Below are 16,543 nucleotides of genomic sequence, written 5' to 3'. Positions count from 1 at the left end.
AACAATAACCTATCACACAATTCTATACAGTTCTAGTTTTAAATGTTTACCACGACGGAATCGTCTCACCTCGCATTAAGTTCTGTCGACTTGCGTTCGTGTGCGCATCTGATTGACCTCGTACTTGAAGAAAAACATCCCAAATTAATTATTTATCTCAATGTTTTTATAAAGTTGTATAGACATGAAACGGTTTCAATGAGATGTTATCGATGTACGACGCTGTTGCTTTTTATTTCATATTTGGCGGCGCTTTCAACACTGATTGTGAAATCCGGTTATAATTTGAACAAATCTTTAACAAAAATGGCACTCGTGTTTTAATACCTGTTTTCATCAAGGTTTGTATAATATATAGTTCGCACACAAATTAAACAGATTATTGTACATTCTTTGATATGAAGTTCAACTTAACATTGAACATTGACAAATTGACAAATATATATATATATATATATATATATTATATATATATATATATATATTATATATATATATATATATATAAGTCCAATTTAAATTTGAGCAATTATATTGCAAAAACTAGAGGAATTATATTACAACAATTATATATCAAACGAACAACTATCTGACTATGTTCAGTAAAACTCCCTGCTACTTCTACTATTGTAGAAATGTTCTTTTGCCCATAGAAGAGGTAAAAAGGGACTAGGGAGCAAATAGGTGCAAATGTCTTATTTTTAATTTTAAAAGCATTTTACAAAATAGTATCTAGAATAATCAACCAATGCAAAATATAAATTTCGTGTGCACATTTTTTACTCATACAACCCTCTATATAATATTGACCTGGGATTTCGTCAGAAATATTCATCAGCAGAGTTAGAATAACAATTTATTTAATTAATTTCTTGTACAATTACTTTTAAAGCTTAATTCACTTTTTTACTTACTATTTTTTATTTTTTACAACTTTGCCGGAGTAAAGGACCCTTATTACCCCACCCACGTGTAAGCTTTTATAGAGGTTATATAAAAATAGTTCGATCTAACTTACATATATAATCACATAATTAACAATACATCTTATGAAACAATTAAATAACTATAAATTCTTAAAAAATATATTAAGGTTTCGTTAACTAAACAACAGCGCTCACAAGCAAAAAAACTAACAACAAAAGAAAATAATTTTGTTATGAATTTTTTTGGCCAATATAAAAAAATTTAATTTATAAGACTCGAGAAGACTACTTTAGATACTATTAAATTTCTGATAATTGGTAAGACTTAAAAATCTATAAGGTAAACATACAACTACAAAATTCCTGCCGATATTCAATAAAAGTAGTTTCTTTGAAATCGTGGACAGATATTAAACCATACCATCAATATAAGGAGCACATATCGACAATTGAAACTTGACATCTGAGCTTGTTGAAATCACATTCACTTTTTATTTAGTTTCTATACTTTAAAACCATTTAATTAATGTAAATGAATTATAAGTCAAAGTTATTTGAAATTAAATAATCTTCATTTCTCAATAACAAAATACCATAAAGAACCTCGGCATATTTAAAATCCCAATTAAATTATTGTTAATAAACTAGCATATTATTCACAGCTAATTAAAATTGCTAATAGCGTCTATTAATTTAATATACGCATATCAGTTACCGATAAAACCGATAAAAGTCATGTTAAAAAAAGTCGTCGGCAGTTTTTGTCAAAAATGAGGTAAAAAACCTTCCTGACGTCGAGTAAATAATTATCATTAGTTCGAGTTGGTCAAGCCTCTTTGGACCACTCTGATGGGATTTCATTCATTTCCTGTTTCCAATGAACGGAAACCAAATCATTCAACTTGACGCATGCTATATTTTACCTTAATGGTCGCGTGTACCAACTTTTTAGAAACGAGAAAAAAATTGAGCATAAAACTTTTTAAACACATTTAACGTCGTATAATATTGAAAGTTATTGCTGATTTTATCATATCAGGAATAATTAATAAAAACATAAGACGTACTTATCTTGATTGACTTTTATCTGTCTTATCCATTCAGTTGTGATGTAAAGTTCAAATTTTGTGATTTTGCAGTAGGGTAAAGCTTAAACATCCAGTAGAAAGTTTCATCACCAATATCTTAAAAATAAGTGAAGGTTAGAATTTTTAACAACAATTTTTGAAAGTGGAAAGAAAAATATGTATATGTAATCAGCTATCTCCTTTATTTTCTACGAGGTTTCTATCGGAAGATAAACGGCAATGTTTGAAAATCCATAACAGAAGTATTTTCCTTCGTTGTTAGTTTTTTTGGTTGTGAGCACTGTTGTTTAGTTTATATTACGAGATTTTAATATAATTTTTAAGTATTCGTTATTTAATTGCTTTATAAGATGTATTATTAATTTTTAGTTAGATTCAATAGTTTTCTTATATAATTCTATAAAACTTACACGTGTGTAGGGTAAACAAGACCAATTGAACCTTTCCCATAACAAAGACGTAAACTTTGTAAACTAGTAAATATAAAAGTAAATCAAGATAGTAAAAGCAATTTTAAACGAGATAAATTGAATAGTTATCTCAACTCTGCTGATGAATATTTCTGACAAAATACCAGATCAAGGTTATATACACTGTTATATTTGTAAAAAAATGGCATTAGTTCAATAATGTAGCTATTATTTTATGAAATCCCTTCAAAATTGAAAATAAGACATTGGATCTAATTTGCTCCTTGCTGTCGCATTTTACCCCGCTTATGGTGTAAAAAGGACCCCGTGACAAATTTTTGAAAAATAAAAAACAAACATATTTACCCAAAGATGAATGAGCTGAGAGTTTTACTGAACATCAGATAGTTGTTTATTTGATATGTATTATTTGTTGTTATATAATTGGTTTGGTTTTCACAATATAATTGCTTCAAGTAAGATTGGACCTTTGTTCCCCTCCCTGCCCTATATATACATTAGGGTGGTCCTTAATATCGACATTTTCAAATTTCCTTGCTCTTAAGGGCTCAAATGGTTCAAAATGAAAGTTTTAGCTCTTAATACTGTCTTTGAGATAGTGCGCAATTCAATCAAACTTCGTATGGAAATAGAATGGAAAAAATTTTGAAAATTAAAAAAACAATTTTTTAGGTATAACTTAGCGACAAATTAATTAAAAGTGAAAATTTGTGTCACTGTTTATTGAAAATTCGACGCCCTGCAAAATTTTTGAAATTTTTTTCTTGCTATTTCCATACAAAACTTTGATTAAATTGCGCTCTATCTAAAAGTTAATATTAAGAGCTAGAACTTTCAGAGAATTGTTTTTGATTAATTTGGAACCATTTGAGCCCTTGGGAGCAAGGAAATTTGAAAATATCCATATTAAGGTCCACCCTAATATACATATGTCGAAAAGCGTCGAAACTATTGATTTCTACAGTCTACAGAAGCGAAAATTACTCATGAGATTGGGTTAAAAAAGCCAAAGCAAAAAAGAGAGAATGAATTGTATCGAGCATATAATAAGGTACTGTTAAACGGTAAACATTTTGGTAATGAGTGTGATTCGTATTCGCCGGGAGCAATGTTATCGCGTGAATGGACGCACAAACATTCATCCGTAACCATTCCAAAACCGCTCGTACCGATTATTTGTGAGCGATGAGAATTAGTCTCGATTTTCAATGTATGTTTCAAACACATAACACCAGACAGTAAATAAAGATTGTATTAAACATCTGACACTCTCGTATTAAAAGAGTAAGATTAACAATAAGAGTAATAATAGTATATATAAGAGTATAGTTTACATAATTTGTATTTTCAAAGTTTTCAATTGCAGTATAATTTATTTGCATTAGATCAAAACTGTCGATGTACAATAAAATTTTATTATACAAATTTTTTCTCAAACCAATTTGGATGTATGGCATCCATCTATGGGGTGCTGCTAAAGTCAGTAACTTACAAATAATGCAACGATTTCAAAATAAAATACTCAGACAAGAAATATCTGCGTCAAGGTATGTACCGACATGGCTAATTCACCAAGAGACAGATACACTTACAATTAGTGAAGAAATTAAAAAGAGTGCCCATAATTTCAAGACTAAAATTGACCACCATCCAAACGAACTGATTGCAATACTTTACAACACCACACATAATATAAGATTAAAAAGAATACAATTAATAGATCTAACACATTAATCAATAATAAGTTGTTCTACCATATTATTTAAAATAGGTGTGTATATGTATGTGTATGTGTAGTCTGTGTAGTGCACTTTGTTTATAATTGTATGTATATTTGAGTTTCTTTTTTTTCTTCATTATACCAAAATTAAAATCTAATTTAGTACACTAATAAAAGGTGAACCACTGGATTTTTCTTTTAAAATTTAATATGTTTTATTTGTCAAACTAATTACTCAATGTCTTTCTATTTAGACAGATTGTAATTTATAAGAAAATCAAAAAAAAAATTATTTGAATAGCGATCAGAACTTAAGAGTCCTATAAGCTGTTGTGAGGATAAGACTAAACTGTATCACTTTTCAAAAAGCAACGGTTGGCCTGACTCTGGAGTCAATTGGTCTTCTACGTTGAGAAATCGCATGAAACTGTAAAAAAGCTATGGCTTTGCTTTTCGAACGAGCGTTTTACATAATATTAACATCTAAAACCAAACATCCAAATGGCACAAAATCAGAATCAGTTCGCCTTCACGCATGTGTTATTACAAAGACAACAAATTGTTGCACTTACAAGGGAACCCTCAGGTTTACACTTGTGGAATTTTGATGAAACTTCGTATGATAAAAAAATTGATAGTCAAACCAAACACCTTAAAAATTATAGGCCTATGAGATGTGGTTCAATTATAAAACATGCGCTACGCGCTATATCGAGTGTTTAATTAATGTACATAGTATAATTTTGTTCTCTTTAGCGTTCAGCTGTAATATATTTGGGAATTATAAATTATAATTCCCATAATAATTATAATGGCTGATAATATAATAAAAATATCCAGTTTTGTATAATATAAATAATAGATCTCTCAAATTAAAGAGAAAATAAGAGCAAGTCCAGTAATGTTGATGTAATTTTTCTGAAAAATTAAAAGGACTATGATCAAATGCAAAGTTTCCTCAATCTAATAACTTCATTTTGTTCAAGTATCTTATATACTTAATAGTGTATGTTCTAAAATGGAAATTTCGAACTACTGTTCTAAGGTTCTGTATTAATCACCGCAAAAAACAAATTTGCCAGAATCCGCCCTTCGGGCACGGAAAAATATAAATCGCAATTAAATGGGAGTACTAAAATATGATGTATGTAATGAACAAACATTGCCGTTGGGCTTGTCTGATTTTATTTTACATATGTGTATCGGAACGAGTTTTTAAACTCGTTAATTCAGTGTGTTTTTTTACATAAGTTCCTACTATGCGTCTGGAAGCCACGCAGCCAGGTCCCGTGTATCGTACTACTGTTTTACATAATGTTATTTTAATTGATTTTTGATTATCTACTCTTTGTTTTATTATAAACCGCGTGTTAGTAATTTTAACGTCACGTCATTAATCAAAACTTCAATAAATATGTAACATGTGGACGTACGTGAACTATTTTATCGGCACGTTCCGAAAATTTAACTTTGAAAACAATGTAGATAATGATTTTTGCAACCGTTTAACACTCAAATTATTTTAAAACTGCTTTGTTGACACGTGTTGTGTATCAACAGAAAATTGTGAAGTTGATGAGTATTTAATGTTATATTAAATAGGAAGTTCAAAAGCTGAAAACCTCTAACTCTTTCAGAAATGATTATGAATTGCTAATTATTAAGACTAAAGTTAAAAAATAAAAATTGGTATATATATATATATATATATATATATATATATTATACCATTATGCATTAATAAGTTACTATTTTTAATTATGCATAAACATTTTTCTTTTTGCTTGGATTTATTCTTATTATCTGATAGAATACGTTATTTTACGATATAGATTGCCGACCATTCTTAACACGTTTATAGTACAAAGGTTTCCATGTTGATATATTTTAAAATAATATTTGATCAATAAAATTTACCGAAGAATATAGCCTATTGGATTTTACCTATTATGGGTTTATGAAATTGTATTATTGCCTTGTTCTCAACATATTGGAATGAACGAAGACTTTAAGGCTAATAATAAAAGCTCAACAGGAAAATATGCAATAATCCTGTTTTTCTTTATTAGTCTTTTATTTTCTTGTTATAAACGCATACTTATTTAAGAGAGAGACGAATAAATGAATAATAAAGTGTTTCATATTGATTTATGTTTGTCTTTAATTTTTTTTATAAATAACAAAATATCATCACATAGACACTTATAGAAATATAAGTCTAAAATAAAAATAAGAATAAAGTAAAATAACAATGTATCACTTACATGAGCAGCCAATAATCAACACCGCAACCTGTAAAATAAAGAAAAAAGAAATTAAAAAATAATAAGAACTAATAATATTAAATTAATTAATATTAAATTTGAATAAGGTAGTCACTAGAAAAAAAAAGCAATTGTCCATAAGTAATATGTTAATATTAAAAAAATCGATTAATATTCTACGATATTATATATTATAATAAAAAATTTAGAAAAATTTTAAAGTAAATCTAAAATGGTATATTTATAATATAAACATATCTTTCTTACTAACATGTATACATATATGTGGTTGTATGTGTGTATTTTGGATAATTAATGCGAAATGTTTGAATAAAATCTTAGAATGCATAATATAAATTTTTAAAAAAAATTCGATAATGGATATTTGACATGAGTGAATATGAAAGTGGCAACATATAGTAAAATGATTATATATATATATATATATATATATATATATATATATATATATATATATATATATAATGTGTACATGTATGTGCCAGTATGCAGCGGGTTGAACATAGGAAAAACAAGAAACTCTCCTATTCAAAAAGCTATCTAGAAATCCTCATTTATGGCATGTGCCACGATTACAATTGAATGTCTCCAAAATATCTCGCGCACGATTACTATTTTCCCAAAAGGGTCAATAACTAACACAAAGGTCCCCTCAAAATCAGCGCATAGACGCAGACGTCATCGATAAAGTCCGACAACCTCACGATATTTCTTTGAGCATACATCTGTTCCATTTAACCCTCGCCAAATCAGCTGAAGAACTGTGCAATGAACTAACCTACCCCAAAATAATAATACCTGGGAACTTGGTCTGGGCTTCAGGAAAGAGCGCCTCGCGAATACAGCGCGTCACAAGAAATATGGGAAGCTCAGCGCAAGAGGGTGCCTTCCGCGTAAGCGATTGTTGCTGTCGAGAGAAAATATAATGTCTTCGTGTTCGATTATGATTATACAAAAGACGAAGTCGATGCATTGTTAACCACTTATTCATTTTTTAAATTATCGTGCAATTTAATAATATAAAAACTATTTCGAAAGCTCGAGCGATGTAAATATATTGTCGTCGAGTTTTCAAGCCCGAAGTAATATTTATTTAACCTATAATTGCTTGTAATGCAGCTTTTATATGATTATTTTATAATTGTTGATATAAAATCACTTTCATACGTACTCGTAAAATGTATTTTACGAGTATATCATATATCAACAATTACAAAATAATCATATAAAAGCTGCATTACAAGCAATATGAAATTCGAACATATAATAAGCATTTAAAATTTATTATCTATTTTAGATGTCAACATTTAATACTAGTGAAATAATTTATAATTTTTTATTTCTTCCATGAAACAATTATTTAACTATCCATTCATTCTATGTAATAGTTAATTAATCACTAAAACAATAGATAAAATATATCGAGTTAAAGACTTAATATATATATAGATATCATTAATTATGTAGAAAAAAATTCATGTTGGAAAAAAATAGGATAGTCATATTGTGAAAACCAAAGCAATTATATCACAACGAATATATCATATCAAACAATTATCCTACTATGTTCAGTAAAACTCCCAACTAATTCAGCATTGTAGAAATGTATTTTTTTGTTTTTCAAAAAATTGACTACTGATCCTTTTTACCCCAACAGGTCCAATGTTTTATTTTAATTTTAAAAGGATTTTACAAAATAAGAGCTACATTATTCAATCAATACAAATTAAAAATTTCGTGGTTGAATTTTTTACAGATATAGCATTGTGTTTCTTAGAGAATTGCATTTTATTTAACTAAATTACATATTTATTTGCTATTTTTTATTTTTTATTCTTTGCCAGGGTAAAGCTTCAGTTGATCCCTTTTTCCCACCCAAGTGTAAGCTTTTATAGAGGATATAAAAAAACAGTTGAATCTTACTTAAAACTAACAATATATCTTATAAAACAATTAAATAACGTATACTTAATAATTATATTAAGGTCTCGTAAACTAAACAACATTGGTCACAACCAAAAAACTAAAAACAAAAAAAACTTTTATTATGGATGTTTATACATTGCCGTTTATCACCTGATAATGACGCCATAAGAATCAACTAGTTATATATAGTTTGCCCCCTACTTTCAAATATTGTTTTTAACGTCACTTGCTTTTGAGATATCGGTGGTGGACCTTTTTACCAGCGGACCATTGAGCTTCAGCGACGTCATGAGAATCGACTAGTTATACATATTTTGCCCTCTACTTTCAAATATTGTTCCTAACTTTAAATGTTACCCGCGGACCTTTAAGCCTACAGAAAATAAAAATTAACCAGGTAATAATAATAAGCATTTTTTTAAAAGAATTGTTTTATGCCACTTTCTTCTGCCACATTTATGTAATATTTCATCACTAAAATAAATAAATTTATAAGTTATTTATAGAATAACAAAAAAAATATATCACTTTAGAAAAAATAGCATTCAATTTTACTTTTTTTTTTAAATTACAATCTGTCACACATTAGGACATTGAGTAATTATATTGACTTATTCTTATTATATGAATCTTGAATGGACGGCAACCCAGTAGTTGTCCTGTTCAGTTATGACTAATTATTATCTATACTCGAAGTATGTACTGACATTTTTTTATTATATGTGCAACTATAGCTACGGAAGGCGATTTTCACTTGAGGCTATATTTAATATAATCTATGACCTCAAGTGGAAATTTGACATCAAAGTTGCCTGATGTCAGGCTTGGCGGTAGCGGGAATCGATCCGGCGAGCCTGGAACTAGTTGTTGCTAGCCCACGCTCTAACCGATATCGCCACCGCTGGCCCCAATTTTAGAAATAATATTACAAATTAGTCAATGCAACAATGCAACTCCTAAACTAATGTAGAGAAAATTCAAAATAAAAATCAATAAACGTTAACAAACATAGTTCCATTATTCAAATACAAGCATCTGTTCAAAACCGTGATGTCTGTAGTACACAACATCATAAATGTACAACACGACGACGTCATTATAATAAGTAAACAATCGATCTTAGATTTCGCACATCAGCCGTCTCAGCGTCTCAGCACCATCCAGTCTGTCTGGTCGTGCACCGTTGAACCGTATACCTTTGTGCTTATTATATAAGGTGAACTACATACTACATAAGGGTTTCTCTCGGGTTGTCCACAGGTCTAGCGTGTGCGTCAATGAAGCGCGACGGGCACATAGAGGCGCGCGTGAGCCGAAGCGAAACGATGCAACAGGCGAGAGCCGAGCGGCGTGCGACAGTAAGGGACGGCATCACGGACGCGGCTCGTGGGAAAAGTGAGCCGGCTCCTTTTCCCACACATCGCGTGGCTTACGCGCAGTGAGGTAGCCGCATGTTGAGATTTATTTCAATTTCACCTGGACGAATTTTTCCATGTGCCATTCAATCATCGGTTGCATTTTATTATATAAAATTGAATTATTCAGGTATTTTAATACATTTTTAAATCACGATAATGGTTTAATTTTGTAATAAGCAAATACTACAAAATTTACTTATTATTTCTATATTGCCGGCTCGCCCGTAGGTAAGCGATTAAGAGCGACGGGACTTGTTTCAGAGGTCCCGGGTTCGATACCCACTTCGAGCAGCCTGTTGTCAAACAACATTGACAACGATTTTCACTTGGAAATATAAATAGCAATATGTTTCCAAGTGTAAATACCCCTCACCCGGCATTGTTGTGCCATACTTGCCCTATTACAGAGATTGTAATAAAAATTTATCATACAGAGATGTGACAACTGTTTGGGTTGCCATCTGTAATAAAACAAACGTAGTTTGTAAGATACTAATCACAACAGCTCGTAGAACCCATAAGTTCTGATCGCTGTTCAAATAAAATTATAAAAAAAAAAATCTATATTGCAAAAAAAATGTATCCGCACATACATGAATATACACACAAATAATTTTTTTCTAAAGTATGCCTAAATGTTCAGAAGACATTCAGAAACGTAAATATATGTAAAAATATTCATTCTCGATTTTTTGCGAAAACTATAACATACCCTACGGGGAGATAACCCTTTCCAATCGCGAATTGCGAGATTTATATGTATTTGCCGCCGGTGTGGCGGCATAAGAGTGGAAAGGGTTAATATTATGTTTAACTTCCCGTAGGGTAAGTTATTGTAATCGTCCAAAAATCGAAATCGAAAATTTTTACATTTCTCGACGTTTTGAAGGTTTCTGAACATTTTGGCATACTTCAGAAAAAATGGATGTATGTGTGTGTGTGTGTGTCGTCCACGTTTTCGGGCGCACGGATCAACCCATTTGAATGGTTTAAAAAACATTCGATTCCTATCGATAGGGAGATGTGCTGATTAGTTTTTGGCAAAGGCAGGTCCAGCAGTTACGGAGATAAAGAGCAAAGATTTTTCAATTTTTTTTTTTAATTTTTTTTTGTATATAAAAAATATAATTCAGATTTTTATTTTAATTCTGTTCTAATATACCGTAAACAAATAAATTCAACTTTCCAATTCAGTTTATGTAATTCTTATAAATATTAGACAATGTTACAATATTAATAATAATCTATTTTAAAACATTAAATATTCCTCGATCATGTCGTTACGGTACGGGAAGTTCCAGCAATTTGCCTCAAGGCATGATGCCTTAATTGCCTTAAGACAGAATTCCACTTACAGCTAGTTATGCTATGAAACTAAATGGCATTTTCTAAAATATCTTTGCTAGGTTCTTATACAGTTAATGAAATATAATTAAATCTATTGATAAAACATATTGGAAATTGTTAATAAAATTATGTATACAATAATTTAAAAACATTTTGTTTAGTTACTTTTATAAGAAGAAATTTTATAAGAAATAAATAATATTTAAGAAATATTTTCGGGAATAATATACGTCCAAATCGAAAAAGATTTACGTTTGTTTGACCAGGTTCCAGTTTTGTTTAAACTTTGTTTAAAAAAATATGTTAAAAAGTTGCTAGATTATATTCATAAGCTTTGTTCAAATAATTACGTTGTGTTGTGTTACATATTTCTGACAATAAAAGTCGTTATAAACCATTTCGGTGTTCATAGCCATTTTTTTTATTCCATTGATTCCATTGATTTGATTTTATACCTAATTCATCGTATTTAAGGGTAATATTTCAGTATTTCCTCTTAGACGTTCAAATTGCCATCTAGTTTACATTTTTTCAGCTAACTGGTAAATTAACAAAATTATTGACCAAAGAAAAAGTGGTACAACTGTACTCAATCTCCCCTACTAGTAAAACAATATTGTTTCATAATAACAAATCTGTTACTGCTTCAATGCTATATACGAAAATATATTATATTATAAATATTATATAAATACATGTAATGTAATAAATGAAAAACAAAAACAAAAATGTTAAAAACATCTTGCATATTTATATACGAAATTAATTGCTTCAATAATAAATTAAAAATCAATTAACGATAAAGAGAACAATTGTAATTAAAATTTAAATTCTCATTAGTAATTTGTAATTCCAATCATTCTTGTTAGCACATGCAAGCTATATACAACTAAAACCCACACAACAGCTTGGAGTAGAAGAAATGGAATCCAAGAATGCACCACTGTCGATGGCACGGGTGCGCAGAAAGTATAGAAGATCTTCGTTCGACAAAGAGTCTTCTTAGTAACAATACTTACTGATAAAGTAGCCCGCGGTACGTGCCAAGAAGTATTGCCTGTACGCGTAGTATCGGCAGCCGTGAAGTACTGAATACTTCCACTGCGCGCATTCATCAGGTATTGAGTAACACCGGCATGGAGCTCCATCGTCTTTTTTCAATTTTTGACGGCCGCCGAAGTAAACTCGTTGTGTGGATAGCATGAATGAACTTGTAGGAAAAAACGTTCTATGTATCATATAAGAAATATATTCAACCTGATACTGACAGTAGGCGTCTTCTTTGCGCGATACTATATCGATATGATGACGTTTAATTGTAAAGAACAAGCTTTCTTGTAGCCATAACTCATTTGAACTATACGAAATATATAGCGTTTTGTTGTTAGTTAAATCATGTATTTTTGAACAACTGAAGCAATATGATACCACTTTTTATTTACATCAGTTTAATTTTTTGACTTAGAGACATTGGAAGATGTAAACATAATCAAAATTAATTAACCTCAACCTAAATTCATTTCAATTAATCCTTTTGCTGCGAATGTCGTCAATGAACGACATCCACTCGACCACCTGTGTATGCGAGTGTCGTCTATAGACGACATCCGCACGACGTACTGTGTGTACGGATGTTGTCCATGGACGACATGCTCTGTGTCGGTTTTTGCTTCAAGATTTATCACTATGAGTTAAACTCTTGGTAATTCTAAATTTTATTGTAATGTTCAGTTTATTAGAAGCAAAATTTTCAATTTTTCAACACATTTTTATTGATAATAAAAAGATATTTTATAATATATCTTTGTGTCTGGTCTGTAGCACTACTAATGAACACGCTGTTCCGTACAGCAGCGACATTCCTGCGGAAAACCTTTTCGTGGCGACAGGATTAAACTAACTCTCAACATTAAAAGGATCATTGATAATATATATATTTGTAGAAACTTTCAGAAGGTAGTCGAATAAATGATATGGGTGGATAGGATATTAATTCATTTCTATATATTTAGCCTATTTACTTGTATTCTATGTATGTTATCAGGACAACATTTGTTGATGTATGTTTTATATCATATTGTGAAATATTTATTAGTTATATTAAAGTACGTAAATTTTGATTGAACTTCTGAACCCGGAAACGTAGTTTAAAATTTTGTCGGATTCCTTTCCGTCGAACGATAGAAGCGATAGTGTTGTTCGCATTTTGCATACATTGTGGTTCCTGAAAGGTCCAAGTCTGAAAACTTCTGTTCGAACCGAAACGTTCTGATGCTGAAGTGCATACTAATGACCAAAAGGTACTCAATACAGACTTTGATGTTCACGACACGGCATTTGAGACGATCTTCGTGCGAACATTTGATTTTTATTTGACTACTCAAATGTGTGACCCAGACGTTAAATTTGAGCACGTGTTGGAATGCCATTATGCGCCCATTGTATTCTTTCAGTTTTCTCTATTATCTCTATACATCAGATAAAAAAGTCTTCAATTCCTTATTATAATAAAGTGACAACGTTTATTTTAATAAAAAGTATTCGAATTTGGTTTTAAGATGATGAATAAATAGATGTCTAGGAATGCTCAATAATACATTTACAAGAGAGTTTATATATAGTAGAAATTCCTTATTCGCCTTTTCGCTAATCACGGACAAAACAATGAACCCAATTTCTATATGCGCGGTTAAAAATTTTGTTATTTGCGAATTTCGTTATACAAAAGAATATCCTTTGTAAATGCTGTCATTTTGAACTGCGATTTTAGGAATATAAACAAGCAGAATGAAAACAACATTATTTGTTACTCAATAAATAAAATATTTTTAGTAAAATTTGACTGAAATCGACATAAAATTCATATTCCCAATCCATTGAATAAGGGCAATTTAATTGCTTCAATGAAATGTTACATTTAATTTGAAAAAAAAACTTAGTTAAAATGGTAAGTGATCTGTGCGATGTCTATATGAAACATTTCTTATTTTTAGGCATATTGCTAATAACTGTTGAATATCAGTATTAGTAACTGCCGACTAGGAGAATGCTACCAAATTCTTCAAGCCATTGCCTTAGCCTGAATATAACCAATAAAAAGTTTCAAAAATTATAATTAAAAATGTTTTTTATTACTTTTGCTTATATATTTTTTTATTTTGTCGCATTAGAACGCTTTCTTTATAAACCCATATGAATTACCATCATGTATCCACGGATTATTTATTTTGCGGCATATATATTTAGTATGACCAGCTAAAAACGAGTCTTCTACTGTATAATGAAATATTATTTTCTTTCAAATTTAATAGTTCATAAGTAATTATACTGATAAATATGGTCGAAGTATCATATCATATAAACCAGTTCATACATAAATTTATTAAATCTATAGTAAACCTGCCACCATTATATAATTTTGGAAAAATACAAAATCCATTTAATCAATCAATTCGCTTAGAATGAAAGATAGTAACTTGTTATTCTATTTAATTAATCACGTTACATATTCAACATTTCCAACAATTTTGTTTAGAATTTTGAATGCTGATTAATATTTGTCACGTTCATTCACAAAATGTTGAAGCGACCTGTTTAATTAATCAATGGGAAAATTCACAGCTATATTTCATAATAAATATTATTATTAGTAACGATAACTTCTATGATTGAAATACGTATCGGTTAAATTAATGTAATCTGCAAAGACACTATCAAAACATATTTACAATGTACTAACAAAATCATTCGAAATTGTCCTAAGTTTACCTTTGTTCCGTGACAGAATTATATCAAGTCAGCGAAACTATTCGCATTCTCCCCTAAACATATTTTCATAGTTTCTCAGGCCCCCGCTGAGTCTCTCCCACCACTAGCGCATAGACCATGGCTATATAAGCAGAGCGACCTCGGGCTATGCCATTACAACCTGAGCGTCTGTCGTACAAATAAGAGCTCAGCGATACGTGTACTGTGTGAAGTGAATGAGAGTTGACATCAGTGACATTAATAAATTAATAAAAAGCTTTTGACATTAATAAATAAGAAAAGTGATTAATATTTGTTCATCAACAATGGCTCCAAACAATGGATATGTGCTGACGGAATACAATGAAGAACCAGTATCACGGACCTATCAATACCGAAAAGTGATGAAACCGATGTTAGAGCGCAAACGTCGCGCTCGCATCAATCGGTGCTTAGACGAGCTGAAAGAGCTCATTGTCGTGCTTTACAATTACAAAATCAAGCTCATGACAATGAAAACATAAGCAAATTAAGAAAAGCTGACATCTAGAGCTGACAGTGAGTCATTTGCATGCACTAAACGTGCAAACGCTTAGCTGCAGTTCCTGAAGCATCTTACGCAGAGCGCCGCTTTCGCCTGGATTTTCGCATTGTGCTGCTGAAGTGTCACAATTTTTGGCTACCGCTTCGACATCAGACGGTGTTCGCGTCGATCAGCGCGAAGGCGTCAAATTGATGCAGCATCTCGGCGGCTGCATCCGGAGGCTGGAACTGAACACACCGCCACCGCCTCCCAGAAGCCCTTCCACGGTCCGCGATCGCTCCGAGCCCGCCCAGGAGAGAATGTTCGTGCAGCCCACAGCGACCGCAACAGATCGCTCGCCTTCCGCATCTGCCAGAATCAACCCATCACCCAATCGGTTTGCAAGCCAAGACATGTGGAGGCCCTGGTGAATCAGGCCGATTCAAACCTTTCCAATTTTCAATAATTCTATGAGTCTGAAGAAGCCGTCTACTACGACAACCCGTGCTTTAAATGAATAAGCTTGAAATGTGATACGACACACTTGTACTGCGTACTTTTTAAAGAGTGAAATAATAAATTATCTTAAAACGCGTTTAATACTGTTATCTAGATTAAGTTAGTTGTTAAACTAGTAAAAGCTTTAAATAGTTAAATTTTATAAAATCATAGATCTTCCTTAGTTTTATATAAAGTTTTTCTATACTAAAATATTAAAACTATAGTTTATAATAATCGAATATTTCACTTTTGTTTGTAGATTTAAAATCTTTATGATATGAAATGTGATAGAAATAAGTGCGTGTTGTTTTGAATTTGAGCATGTTTTTTATATGAACTGTGTGTAATAATTTTTTCGAAGTACCTGAAATGTATGTTGTTGAATGAATCTGATATATTTTATATACTGTTGAATGCATGTTAATTTTTGGTATAAAACAATCTCTGTATATTAAATATGTAATTATGTTATTTTATGCTTATGAAATTTATAAATATAATAAACGATACATTTTTGAAAGAACATGTTTTACTTATTCTATAATCTATTTCGTTTCAAATTCTCTATTAAAGAAATTGGCAGAGAAATATGAAACATTTCACATACAATTTTATTAATACTCAATTAACA

At 30.6% G+C, this 16,543-nt stretch overlaps 1 pseudogene; it reads left to right on the top strand.

Annotated features, from left to right (window-relative positions):
* Positions 1-15,214: 15,214 nt before the first annotated feature.
* On the top strand, positions 15,215-15,842 carry LOC113366365 (annotated as a pseudogene).
* The last annotated feature ends 701 nt before the right edge of the window (positions 15,843-16,543 follow it).

This window comes from Ctenocephalides felis, unplaced genomic scaffold (assembly GCF_003426905.1).
Source record: "Ctenocephalides felis isolate EL2017-DRISC unplaced genomic scaffold, ASM342690v1 CF-g0.4_SCAFFOLD_00585, whole genome shotgun sequence".
Lineage (NCBI taxonomy): Eukaryota > Metazoa > Arthropoda > Insecta > Siphonaptera > Pulicidae > Ctenocephalides > Ctenocephalides felis.
Note: the sequence above shows the minus strand (reverse complement) of the source record. Positions and strands in the feature narration are given on the sequence as shown.